Source organism: Dendrobates tinctorius, unplaced genomic scaffold, assembly GCF_039654945.1.
Source record: "Dendrobates tinctorius isolate UK_male_01 unplaced genomic scaffold, ASM3965494v1 ptg000012l, whole genome shotgun sequence".
NCBI classification, from domain to species: domain Eukaryota; kingdom Metazoa; phylum Chordata; class Amphibia; order Anura; family Dendrobatidae; genus Dendrobates; species Dendrobates tinctorius.
The window spans coordinates 21,309,132-21,322,622 of NW_027361680.1; positions in this window are offsets into that span (position 1 = coordinate 21,309,132).

Consider the following 13,491-nt stretch of genomic DNA (forward strand, 5'->3'; position numbering starts at 1 on the left):
CTGCATGATTCTACCAAGAAATGTGTGTTCATTGAAACCGCTGGTTTTTGATAGTTTGGGCCCTATTGAATAATGAATGTTTTGAATTTTCTCCAAAAGTAAAGTAGTTGCAAACTCATCCTTTTAGAAACTTGTTTGGGCTGTTGAGAGGAGTAAAAAACCATCAAAAATTTCAATCCTGCATGATTCTACCAAGAAATGTGATTCTTCATTCAAAACCTGATTTTTGCTATTGGGCTCTATTGAATAATGAATGTTTTGAATTTTCTCCAAAAGTAAAGTAGTTGCAAACTCATGCTTTTAGAGACTTGTTTGGGCTCATGAGAGGAGTAGAAAAACATCAAAAATTTCAGTCCTGCATGATTCTACCAAGAAATGTGTGTTCATTGAAACCGCTGGTTTTTGATAGTTTGGGCCCTATTGAATAATGAATGTTTTGAATTTTCTCCAAAAGTAAAGTAGTTGCAAACTCATCCTTTTAGAAACTTGTTTGGGCTGTTGAGAGGAGTAAAAAACCATCAAAAATTTCAATCCTGCATGATTTTACCAAGAAATGTGATTCTTCATTCAAAACCTGATTTTTGCTATTGGGCTCTATTGAATAGTGAATGTTTTGAATTTTCTCCAAAAGTAAAGTAGTTGCAAACTCATGCTTTTAGAGACTTGTTTGGGCTCATGAGAGGAGTAGAAAAACATCAAAAATTTCAGTCCTGCATGATTCTACCAAGAAATGTGTGTTCATTGAAACCGCTGGTTTTTGATAGTTTGGGCCCTATTGAATAATGAATGTTTTGAATTTTCTCCAAAAGTAAAGTAGTTGCAAACTCATCCTTTTAGAAACTTGTTTGGGCTGTTGAGAGGAGTAAAAAACCATCAAAAATTTCAATCCTGCATGATTTTACCAAGAAATGTGATTCTTCATTCAAAACCTGATTTTTGCTATTGGGCCCTGTTGAATAATGAATGTTTTGAATTTTCTCCAAAAGTAAAGTAGTTGCAAACTCATGCTTTTAGAGACTTGTTTGGGCTCATGAGAGGAGTAGAAAAACATCAAAAATGTCGGTCCTGCATGATTCTACCAAGAAATGTGTGTTCATTGAAACCGCTGGTTTTTGATAGTTTGGGCCCTATTGAATAATGAATGTTTTGAATTTTCTCCAAAAGTAAAGTAGTTGCAAACTCATCCTTTTAGAAACTTGTTTGGGCTGTTGAGAGGAGTAAAAAACCATCAAAAATTTCAATCCTGCATGATTCTACCAAGAAATGTGATTCTTCATTCAAAACCTGATTTTTGCTATTGGGCTCTATTGAATAATGAATGTTTTGAATTTTCTCCAAAAGTAAAGTAGTTGCAAACTCATGCTTTTAGAGACTTGTTTGGGCTCATGAGAGGAGTAGAAAAACATCAAAAATTTCAGTCCTGCATGATTCTACCAAGAAATGTGTGCTCATTGAAACCGCTGGTTTTTGATAGTTTGGGCCCTATTGAATAATGAATGTTTTGAATTTTCTCCAAAAGTAAAGTAGTTGCAAACTCATCCTTTTAGAAACGTGTTTGGGCTGTTGAGAGGAGTAAAAAACCATCAAAAATTTCAATCCTGCATGATTCTACCAAGAAATGTGATTCTTCATTCAAAACCTGATTTTTGCTATTGGGTTCTATTGAATAATGAATGTTTTGAATTTTCTCCAAAAGTAAAGTAGTTGCAAACTCATGCTTTTAGAGAGTTGTTTGGGCTCATGAGAGGAGTAGAAAAAAATCAAAAATTTCAGTCCTGCATGATTCTACCATGAAATGTGATTCTTCATTCAAAACGCTGGTTTTTGCTATTGGGCTCTATTGAATAATGAATGTTTTGAATTTTCTCCAAAAGTAAAGTAGTTGCAAACTCATCCTTTTAGAAACTTGTTTGGGCTGTTGAGAGGAGTAAAAAACCATCAAAAATTTCAATCCTGCATGATTTTACCAAGAAATGTGATTCTTCATTCAAAACCTGATTTTTGCTATTGGGCTCTATTGAATAATGAATGTTTTGAATTTTCTCCAAAAGTAAAGTAGTTGCAAACTCATGCTTTTAGAGACTTGTTTGGGCTCATGAGAGGAGTAGAAAAACATCAAAAATTTCGGTCCTGCATGATTCTACCAAGAAATGTGTGTTCATTGAAACCGCTGGTTTTTGATAGTTTGAGCCCTATTGAATAATGAATGTTTTGAATTTTCTCCAAAAGTAAAGTAGTTGCAAACTCATCCTTTTAGAAACTTGTTTGGGCTGTTGAGAGGAGTAAAAAACCATCAAAAATTTCAATCCTGCATGATTCTACCAAGAAATGTGATTCTTCATTCAAAACCTGATTTTTGCTATTGGGCTCTATTGAATAATGAATGTTTTGAATTTTCTCCAAAAGTAAAGTAGTTGCAAACTCATGCTTTTAGAGACTTGTTTGGGCTCATGAGAGGAGTAGAAAAACATCAAAAATTTCAGTCCTGCATGATTCTACCAAGAAATGTGTGTTCATTGAAACCGCTGGTTTTTGATAGTTTGGGCCCTATTGAATAATGAATGTTTTGAATTTTCTCCAAAAGTAAAGTAGTTGCAAACTCATCCTTTTAGAAACTTGTTTGGGCTGTTGAGAGGAGTAAAAAACCATCAAAAATTTCAATCCTGCATGATTTTACCAAGAAATGTGATTCTTCATTCAAAACCTGATTTTTGCTATTGGGCTCTATTGAATAGTGAATGTTTTGAATTTTCTCCAAAAGTAAAGTAGTTGCAAACTCATGCTTTTAGAGACTTGTTTGGGCTCATGAGAGGAGTAGAAAAACATCAAAAATTTCAGTCCTGCATGATTCTACCAAGAAATGTGTGTTCATTCAAACCGCTGGTTTTTGATAGTTTGGGCCCTATTGAATAATGAATGTTTTGAATTTTCTCCAAAAGTAAAGTAGTTGCAAACTCATCCTTTTAGAAACTTGTTTGGGCTGTTGAGAGGAGTAAAAAACCATCAAAAATTTCAATCCTGCATGATTTTACCAAGAAATGTGATTCTTCATTCAAAACCTGATTTTTGCTATTGGGCCCTGTTGAATAATGAATGTTTTGAATTTTCTCCAAAAGTAAAGTAGTTGCAAACTCATGCTTTTAGAGACTTGTTTGGGCTCATGAGAGGAGTAGAAAAACATCAAAAATGTCGGTCCTGCATGATTCTACCAAGAAATGTGTGTTCATTGAAACCGCTGGTTTTTGATAGTTTGGGCCCTATTGAATAATGAATGTTTTGAATTTTCTCCAAAAGTAAAGTAGTTGCAAACTCATCCTTTTAGAAACTTGTTTGGGCTGTTGAGAGGAGTAAAAAACCATCAAAAATTTCAATCCTGCATGATTCTACCAAGAAATGTGATTCTTCATTCAAAACCTGATTTTTGCTATTGGGCTCTATTGAATAATGAATGTTTTGAATTTTCTCCAAAAGTAAAGTAGTTGCAAACTCATGCTTTTAGAGACTTGTTTGGGCTCATGAGAGGAGTAGAAAAACATCAAAAATTTCAGTCCTGCATGATTCTACCAAGAAATGTGTGCTCATTGAAACCGCTGGTTTTTGATAGTTTGGGCCCTATTGAATAATGAATGTTTTGAATTTTCTCCAAAAGTAAAGTAGTTGCAAACTCATCCTTTTAGAAACGTGTTTGGGCTGTTGAGAGGAGTAAAAAACCATCAAAAATTTCAATCCTGCATGATTCTACCAAGAAATGTGATTCTTCATTCAAAACCTGATTTTTGCTATTGGGTTCTATTGAATAATGAATGTTTTGAATTTTCTCCAAAAGTAAAGTAGTTGCAAACTCATGCTTTTAGAGAGTTGTTTGGGCTCATGAGAGGAGTAGAAAAAAATCAAAAATTTCAGTCCTGCATGATTCTACCATGAAATGTGATTCTTCATTCAAAACGCTGGTTTTTGCTATTGGGCTCTATTGAATAATGAATGTTTTGAATTTTCTCCAAAAGTAAAGTAATTGCAAACTCATGCTTTTAGAGACTTGTTTGGGCTCATGAGAGGAGTAGAAAAACATCAAAAATTTCAGTCCTGCATGATTCTACCAAGAAATGTGTGTTCATTCAAACCGCTGGTTTTTGATAGTTTGGGCCCTATTGAATAATGAATGTTTTGAATTTTCTCCAAAAGTAAAGTAGTTGCAAACTCATCCTTTTAGAAACGTGTTTGGGCTGTTGAGAGGAGTAAAAAACCATCAAAAATTTCAATCCTGCATGATTCTACCAAGAAATGTGATTCTTCATTCAAAACCTGATGTTTGCTATTGGGTTCTAATGAATAATGAATGTTTTGAATTTTCTCCAAAAGTAAAGTAGTTGCAAACTCATGCTTTTAGAGACTTGTTTGGGCTCATGAGAGGAGTAGAAAAACATCAAAAATTTCAGTCCTGCATGATTCTACCAAGAGATGTGTGTTCATTCAAACCGCTGGTTTTTGATAGTTTGGGCCCTATTGAATAATGAATGTTTTGAATTTTCTCCAAAAGTAAAGTAGTTGCAAACTCATCCTTTTAGAAACTTGTTTGGGCTGTTGAGAGGACTAAAAAACCATCAAAAATTTCAATCCTGCATGATTCTACCAAGAAATGTGATTCTTCATTCAAAACGCTGGTTTTTGCTATTGGGCCCTATTGAATAATGAATGTTTTGAATTTTCTCCAAAAGTAAAGTAGTTGCAAACTCATCCTTTTAGAAACTTGTTTGGGCTGTTGAGAGGAGTAAAAAACCATCAAAAATTTCAATCCTGCATGATTCTACCAAGAAATGTGATTCTTCATTCAAAACCTGATTTTTGCTATTGGGCTCTATTGAATAATGAATGTTTTGAATTTTCTCCAAAAGTAAAGTAGTTGCAAACTCATGCTTTTAGAGACTTGTTTGGGCTCATGAGAGGAGTAGGAAAACATCAAAAATTTCAGTCCTGCATGATTCTACCAAGAAATGTGTGTTCATTGAAACCGCTGGTTTTTGATAGTTTGGGCCCTATTGAATAATGAATGTTTTGAATTTTCTCCAAAAGTAAAGTAGTTGCAAACTCATCCTTTTAGAAACTTGTTTGGGCTGTTGAGAGGAGTAAAAAACCATCAAAAATTTCAATCCTGCATGATTTTACCAAGAAATGTGATTCTTCATTCAAAACCTGATTTTTGCTATTGGGCTCTATTGAATAGTGAATGTTTTGAATTTTCTCCAAAAGTAAAGTAGTTGCAAACTCATGCTTTTAGAGACTTGTTTGGGCTCATGAGAGGAGTAGAAAAACATCAAAAATTTCAGTCCTGCATGATTCTACCAAGAAATGTGTGTTCATTGAAACCGCTGGTTTTTGATAGTTTGGGCCCTATTGAATAATGAATGTTTTGAATTTTCTCCAAAAGTAAAGTAGTTGCAAACTCATCCTTTTAGAAACTTGTTTGGGCTGTTGAGAGGAGTAAAAAACCATCAAAAATTTCAATCCTGCATGATTTTACCAAGAAATGTGATTCTTCATTCAAAACCTGATTTTTGCTATTGGGCTCTATTGAATAATGAATGTTTTGAATTTTCTCCAAAAGTAAAGTAGTTGCAAACTCATGCTTTTAGAGACTTGTTTGGGCTCATGAGAGGAGTAGGAAAACATCAAAAATTTCAGTCCTGCATGATTCTACCAAGAAATGTGTGTTCATTGAAACCGCTGGTTTTTGATAGTTTGGGCCCTATTGAATAATGAATGTTTTGAATTTTCTCCAAAAGTAAAGTAGTTGCAAACTCATCCTTTTAGAAACTTGTTTGGGCTGTTGAGAGGAGTAAAAAACCATCAAAAATTTCAATCCTGCATGATTTTACCAAGAAATGTGATTCTTCATTCAAAACCTGATTTTTGCTATTGGGCTCTATTGAATAGTGAATGTTTTGAATTTTCTCCAAAAGTAAAGTAGTTGCAAACTCATGCTTTTAGAGACTTGTTTGGGCTCATGAGAGGAGTAGAAAAACATCAAAAATTTCAGTCCTGCATGATTCTACCAAGAAATGTGTGTTCATTGAAACCGCTGGTTTTTGATAGTTTGGGCCCTATTGAATAATGAATGTTTTGAATTTTCTCCAAAAGTAAAGTAGTTGCAAACTCATCCTTTTAGAAACTTGTTTGGGCTGTTGAGAGGAGTAAAAAACCATCAAAAATTTCAATCCTGCATGATTTTACCAAGAAATGTGATTCTTCATTCAAAACCTGATTTTTGCTATTGGGCTCTATTGAATAATGAATGTTTTGAATTTTCTCCAAAAGTAAAGTAGTTGCAAACTCATGCTTTTAGAGACTTGTTTGGGCTCATGAGAGGAGTAGAAAAACATCAAAAATTTCGGTCCTGCATGATTCTACCAAGAAATGTGTGTTCATTGAAACCGCTGGTTTTTGATAGTTTGGGCCCTATTGAATAATGAATGTTTTGAATTTTCTCCAAAAGTAAAGTAGTTGCAAACTCATCCTTTTAGAAACTTGTTTGGGCTGTTGAGAGGAGTAAAAAACCATCAAAAATTTCAATCCTGCATGATTTTACCAAGAAATGTGATTCTTCATTCAAAACCTGATTTTTGCTATTGGGCTCTATTGAATAGTGAATGTTTTGAATTTTCTCCAAAAGTAAAGTAGTTGCAAACTCATGCTTTTAGAGACTTGTTTGGGCTCATGAGAGGAGTAGAAAAACATCAAAAATTTCAGTCCTGCATGATTCTACCAAGAAATGTGTGTTCATTGAAACCGCTGGTTTTTGATAGTTTGGGCCCTATTGAATAATGAATGTTTTGAATTTTCTCCAAAAGTAAAGTAGTTGCAAACTCATCCTTTTAGAAACTTGTTTGGGCTGTTGAGAGGAGTAAAAAACCATCAAAAATTTCAATCCTGCATGATTTTACCAAGAAATGTGATTCTTCATTCAAAACCTGATTTTTGCTATTGGGCTCTATTGAATAATGAATGTTTTGAATTTTCTCCAAAAGTAAAGTAGTTGCAAACTCATGCTTTTAGAGACTTGTTTGGGCTCATGAGAGGAGTAGGAAAACATCAAAAATTTCAGTCCTGCATGATTCTACCAAGAAATGTGTGTTCATTGAAACCGCTGGTTTTTGATAGTTTGGGCCCTATTGAATAATGAATGTTTTGAATTTTCTCCAAAAGTAAAGTAGTTGCAAACTCATCCTTTTAGAAACTTGTTTGGGCTGTTGAGAGGAGTAAAAAACCATCAAAAATTTCAATCCTGCATGATTTTACCAAGAAATGTGATTCTTCATTCAAAACCTGATTTTTGCTATTGGGCTCTATTGAATAGTGAATGTTTTGAATTTTCTCCAAAAGTAAAGTAGTTGCAAACTCATGCTTTTAGAGACTTGTTTGGGCTCATGAGAGGAGTAGAAAAACATCAAAAATTTCAGTCCTGCATGATTCTACCAAGAAATGTGTGTTCATTGAAACCGCTGGTTTTTGATAGTTTGGGCCCTATTGAATAATGAATGTTTTGAATTTTCTCCAAAAGTAAAGTAGTTGCAAACTCATCCTTTTAGAAACTTGTTTGGGCTGTTGAGAGGAGTAAAAAACCATCAAAAATTTCAATCCTGCATGATTTTACCAAGAAATGTGATTCTTCATTCAAAACCTGATTTTTGCTATTGGGCTCTATTGAATAATGAATGTTTTGAATTTTCTCCAAAAGTAAAGTAGTTGCAAACTCATGCTTTTAGAGACTTGTTTGGGCTCATGAGAGGAGTAGAAAAACATCAAAAATTTCGGTCCTGCATGATTCTACCAAGAAATGTGTGTTCATTGAAACCGCTGGTTTTTGATAGTTTGGGCCCTATTGAATAATGAATGTTTTGAATTTTCTCCAAAAGTAAAGTAGTTGCAAACTCATCCTTTTAGAAACGTGTTTGGGCTGTTGAGAGGAGTAAAAAACCATCAAAAATTTCAATCCTGCATGATTCTACCAAGAAATGTGATTCTTCATTCAAAACCTGATTTTTGCTATTGGGTTCTATTGAATAATGAATGTTTTGAATTTTCTCCAAAAGTAAAGTAGTTGCAAACTCATGCTTTTAGAGAGTTGTTTGGGCTCATGAGAGGAGTAGAAAAAAATCAAAAATTTCAGTCCTGCATGATTCTACCATGAAATGTGATTCTTCATTCAAAACGCTGGTTTTTGCTATTGGGCTCTATTGAATAATGAATGTTTTGAATTTTCTCCAAAAGTAAAGTAATTGCAAACTCATGCTTTTAGAGACTTGTTTGGGCTCATGAGAGGAGTAGAAAAACATCAAAAATTTCAGTCCTGCATGATTCTACCAAGAAATGTGTGTTCATTCAAACCGCTGGTTTTTGATAGTTTGGGCCCTATTGAATAATGAATGTTTTGAATTTTCTCCAAAAGTAAAGTAGTTGCAAACTCATCCTTTTAGAAACGTGTTTGGGCTGTTGAGAGGAGTAAAAAACCATCAAAAATTTCAATCCTGCATGATTCTACCAAGAAATGTGATTCTTCATTCAAAACCTGATGTTTGCTATTGGGTTCTAATGAATAATGAATGTTTTGAATTTTCTCCAAAAGTAAAGTAGTTGCAAACTCATGCTTTTAGAGACTTGTTTGGGCTCATGAGAGGAGTAGAAAAACATCAAAAATTTCAGTCCTGCATGATTCTACCAAGAGATGTGTGTTCATTCAAACCGCTGGTTTTTGATAGTTTGGGCCCTATTGAATAATGAATGTTTTGAATTTTCTCCAAAAGTAAAGTAGTTGCAAACTCATCCTTTTAGAAACTTGTTTGGGCTGTTGAGAGGACTAAAAAACCATCAAAAATTTCAATCCTGCATGATTCTACCAAGAAATGTGATTCTTCATTCAAAACGCTGGTTTTTGCTATTGGGCCCTATTGAATAATGAATGTTTTGAATTTTCTCCAAAAGTAAAGTAGTTGCAAACTCATCCTTTTAGAAACTTGTTTGGGCTGTTGAGAGGAGTAAAAAACCATCAAAAATTTCAATCCTGCATGATTCTACCAAGAAATGTGATTCTTCATTCAAAACCTGATTTTTGCTATTGGGCTCTATTGAATAATGAATGTTTTGAATTTTCTCCAAAAGTAAAGTAGTTGCAAACTCATGCTTTTAGAGACTTGTTTGGGCTCATGAGAGGAGTAGGAAAACATCAAAAATTTCAGTCCTGCATGATTCTACCAAGAAATGTGTGTTCATTGAAACCGCTGGTTTTTGATAGTTTGGGCCCTATTGAATAATGAATGTTTTGAATTTTCTCCAAAAGTAAAGTAGTTGCAAACTCATCCTTTTAGAAACTTGTTTGGGCTGTTGAGAGGAGTAAAAAACCATCAAAAATTTCAATCCTGCATGATTTTACCAAGAAATGTGATTCTTCATTCAAAACCTGATTTTTGCTATTGGGCTCTATTGAATAGTGAATGTTTTGAATTTTCTCCAAAAGTAAAGTAGTTGCAAACTCATGCTTTTAGAGACTTGTTTGGGCTCATGAGAGGAGTAGAAAAACATCAAAAATTTCAGTCCTGCATGATTCTACCAAGAAATGTGTGTTCATTGAAACCGCTGGTTTTTGATAGTTTGGGCCCTATTGAATAATGAATGTTTTGAATTTTCTCCAAAAGTAAAGTAGTTGCAAACTCATCCTTTTAGAAACTTGTTTGGGCTGTTGAGAGGAGTAAAAAACCATCAAAAATTTCAATCCTGCATGATTTTACCAAGAAATGTGATTCTTCATTCAAAACCTGATTTTTGCTATTGGGCTCTATTGAATAATGAATGTTTTGAATTTTCTCCAAAAGTAAAGTAGTTGCAAACTCATGCTTTTAGAGACTTGTTTGGGCTCATGAGAGGAGTAGAAAAACATCAAAAATTTCGGTCCTGCATGATTCTACCAAGAAATGTGTGTTCATTGAAACCGCTGGTTTTTGATAGTTTGGGCCCTATTGAATAATGAATGTTTTGAATTTTCTCCAAAAGTAAAGTAGTTGCAAACTCATCCTTTTAGAAACTTGTTTGGGCTGTTGAGAGGAGTAAAAAACCATCAAAAATTTCAATCCTGCATGATTCTACCAAGAAATGTGATTCTTCATTCAAAACCTGATTTTTGCTATTGGGCTCTATTGAATAATGAATGTTTTGAATTTTCTCCAAAAGTAAAGTAGTTGCAAACTCATGCTTTTAGAGACTTGTTTGGGCTCATGAGAGGAGTAGAAAAACATCAAAAATTTCAGTCCTGCATGATTCTACCAAGAAATGTGTGTTCATTGAAACCGCTGGTTTTTGATAGTTTGGGCCCTATTGAATAATGAATGTTTTGAATTTTCTCCAAAAGTAAAGTAGTTGCAAACTCATCCTTTTAGAAACTTGTTTGGGCTGTTGAGAGGAGTAAAAAACCATCAAAAATTTCAATCCTGCATGATTTTACCAAGAAATGTGATTCTTCATTCAAAACCTGATTTTTGCTATTGGGCTCTATTGAATAGTGAATGTTTTGAATTTTCTCCAAAAGTAAAGTAGTTGCAAACTCATGCTTTTAGAGACTTGTTTGGGCTCATGAGAGGAGTAGAAAAACATCAAAAATTTCAGTCCTGCATGATTCTACCAAGAAATGTGTGTTCATTGAAACCGCTGGTTTTTGATAGTTTGGGCCCTATTGAATAATGAATGTTTTGAATTTTCTCCAAAAGTAAAGTAGTTGCAAACTCATCCTTTTAGAAACTTGTTTGGGCTGTTGAGAGGAGTAAAAAACCATCAAAAATTTCAATCCTGCATGATTTTACCAAGAAATGTGATTCTTCATTCAAAACCTGATTTTTGCTATTGGGCCCTGTTGAATAATGAATGTTTTGAATTTTCTCCAAAAGTAAAGTAGTTGCAAACTCATGCTTTTAGAGACTTGTTTGGGCTCATGAGAGGAGTAGAAAAACATCAAAAATGTCGGTCCTGCATGATTCTACCAAGAAATGTGTGTTCATTGAAACCGCTGGTTTTTGATAGTTTGGGCCCTATTGAATAATGAATGTTTTGAATTTTCTCCAAAAGTAAAGTAGTTGCAAACTCATCCTTTTAGAAACTTGTTTGGGCTGTTGAGAGGAGTAAAAAACCATCAAAAATTTCAATCCTGCATGATTCTACCAAGAAATGTGATTCTTCATTCAAAACCTGATTTTTGCTATTGGGCTCTATTGAATAATGAATGTTTTGAATTTTCTCCAAAAGTAAAGTAGTTGCAAACTCATGCTTTTAGAGACTTGTTTGGGCTCATGAGAGGAGTAGAAAAACATCAAAAATTTCAGTCCTGCATGATTCTACCAAGAAATGTGTGCTCATTGAAACCGCTGGTTTTTGATAGTTTGGGCCCTATTGAATAATGAATGTTTTGAATTTTCTCCAAAAGTAAAGTAGTTGCAAACTCATCCTTTTAGAAACGTGTTTGGGCTGTTGAGAGGAGTAAAAAACCATCAAAAATTTCAATCCTGCATGATTCTACCAAGAAATGTGATTCTTCATTCAAAACCTGATTTTTGCTATTGGGTTCTATTGAATAATGAATGTTTTGAATTTTCTCCAAAAGTAAAGTAGTTGCAAACTCATGCTTTTAGAGAGTTGTTTGGGCTCATGAGAGGAGTAGAAAAAAATCAAAAATTTCAGTCCTGCATGATTCTACCATGAAATGTGATTCTTCATTCAAAACGCTGGTTTTTGCTATTGGGCTCTATTGAATAATGAATGTTTTGAATTTTCTCCAAAAGTAAAGTAGTTGCAAACTCATCCTTTTAGAAACTTGTTTGGGCTGTTGAGAGGAGTAAAAAACCATCAAAAATTTCAATCCTGCATGATTTTACCAAGAAATGTGATTCTTCATTCAAAACCTGATTTTTGCTATTGGGCTCTATTGAATAATGAATGTTTTGAATTTTCTCCAAAAGTAAAGTAGTTGCAAACTCATGCTTTTAGAGACTTGTTTGGGCTCATGAGAGGAGTAGAAAAACATCAAAAATTTCGGTCCTGCATGATTCTACCAAGAAATGTGTGTTCATTGAAACCGCTGGTTTTTGATAGTTTGGGCCCTATTGAATAATGAATGTTTTGAATTTTCTCCAAAAGTAAAGTAGTTGCAAACTCATCCTTTTAGAAACTTGTTTGGGCTGTTGAGAGGAGTAAAAAACCATCAAAAATTTCAATCCTGCATGATTCTACCAAGAAATGTGATTCTTCATTCAAAACCTGATTTTTGCTATTGGGCTCTATTGAATAATGAATGTTTTGAATTTTCTCCAAAAGTAAAGTAGTTGCAAACTCATGCTTTTAGAGACTTGTTTGGGCTCATGAGAGGAGTAGAAAAACATCAAAAATTTCAGTCCTGCATGATTCTACCAAGAAATGTGTGTTCATTGAAACCGCTGGTTTTTGATAGTTTGGGCCCTATTGAATAATGAATGTTTTGAATTTTCTCCAAAAGTAAAGTAGTTGCAAACTCATCCTTTTAGAAACTTGTTTGGGCTGTTGAGAGGAGTAAAAAACCATCAAAAATTTCAATCCTGCATGATTTTACCAAGAAATGTGATTCTTCATTCAAAACCTGATTTTTGCTATTGGGCTCTATTGAATAGTGAATGTTTTGAATTTTCTCCAAAAGTAAAGTAGTTGCAAACTCATGCTTTTAGAGACTTGTTTGGGCTCATGAGAGGAGTAGAAAAACATCAAAAATTTCAGTCCTGCATGATTCTACCAAGAAATGTGTGTTCATTCAAACCGCTGGTTTTTGATAGTTTGGGCCCTATTGAATAATGAATGTTTTGAATTTTCTCCAAAAGTAAAGTAGTTGCAAACTCATCCTTTTAGAAACTTGTTTGGGCTGTTGAGAGGAGTAAAAAACCATCAAAAATTTCAATCCTGCATGATTTTACCAAGAAATGTGATTCTTCATTCAAAACCTGATTTTTGCTATTGGGCCCTGTTGAATAATGAATGTTTTGAATTTTCTCCAAAAGTAAAGTAGTTGCAAACTCATGCTTTTAGAGACTTGTTTGGGCTCATGAGAGGAGTAGAAAAACATCAAAAATGTCGGTCCTGCATGATTCTACCAAGAAATGTGTGTTCATTGAAACCGCTGGTTTTTAATAGTTTGGGCCCTATTGAATAATGAATGTTTTGAATTTTCTCCAAAAGTAAAGTAGTTGCAAACTCATCCTTTTAGAAACTTGTTTGGGCTGTTGAGAGGAGTAAAAAACCATCAAAAATTTCAATCCTGCATGATTCTACCAAGAAATGTGATTCTTCATTCAAAACCTGATTTTTGCTATTGGGCTCTATTGAATAATGAATGTTTTGAATTTTCTCCAAAAGTAAAGTAGTTGCAAACTCATGCTTTTAGAGACTTGTTTGGGCTCATGAGAGGAGTAGAAAAACATCAAAAATTTCAGT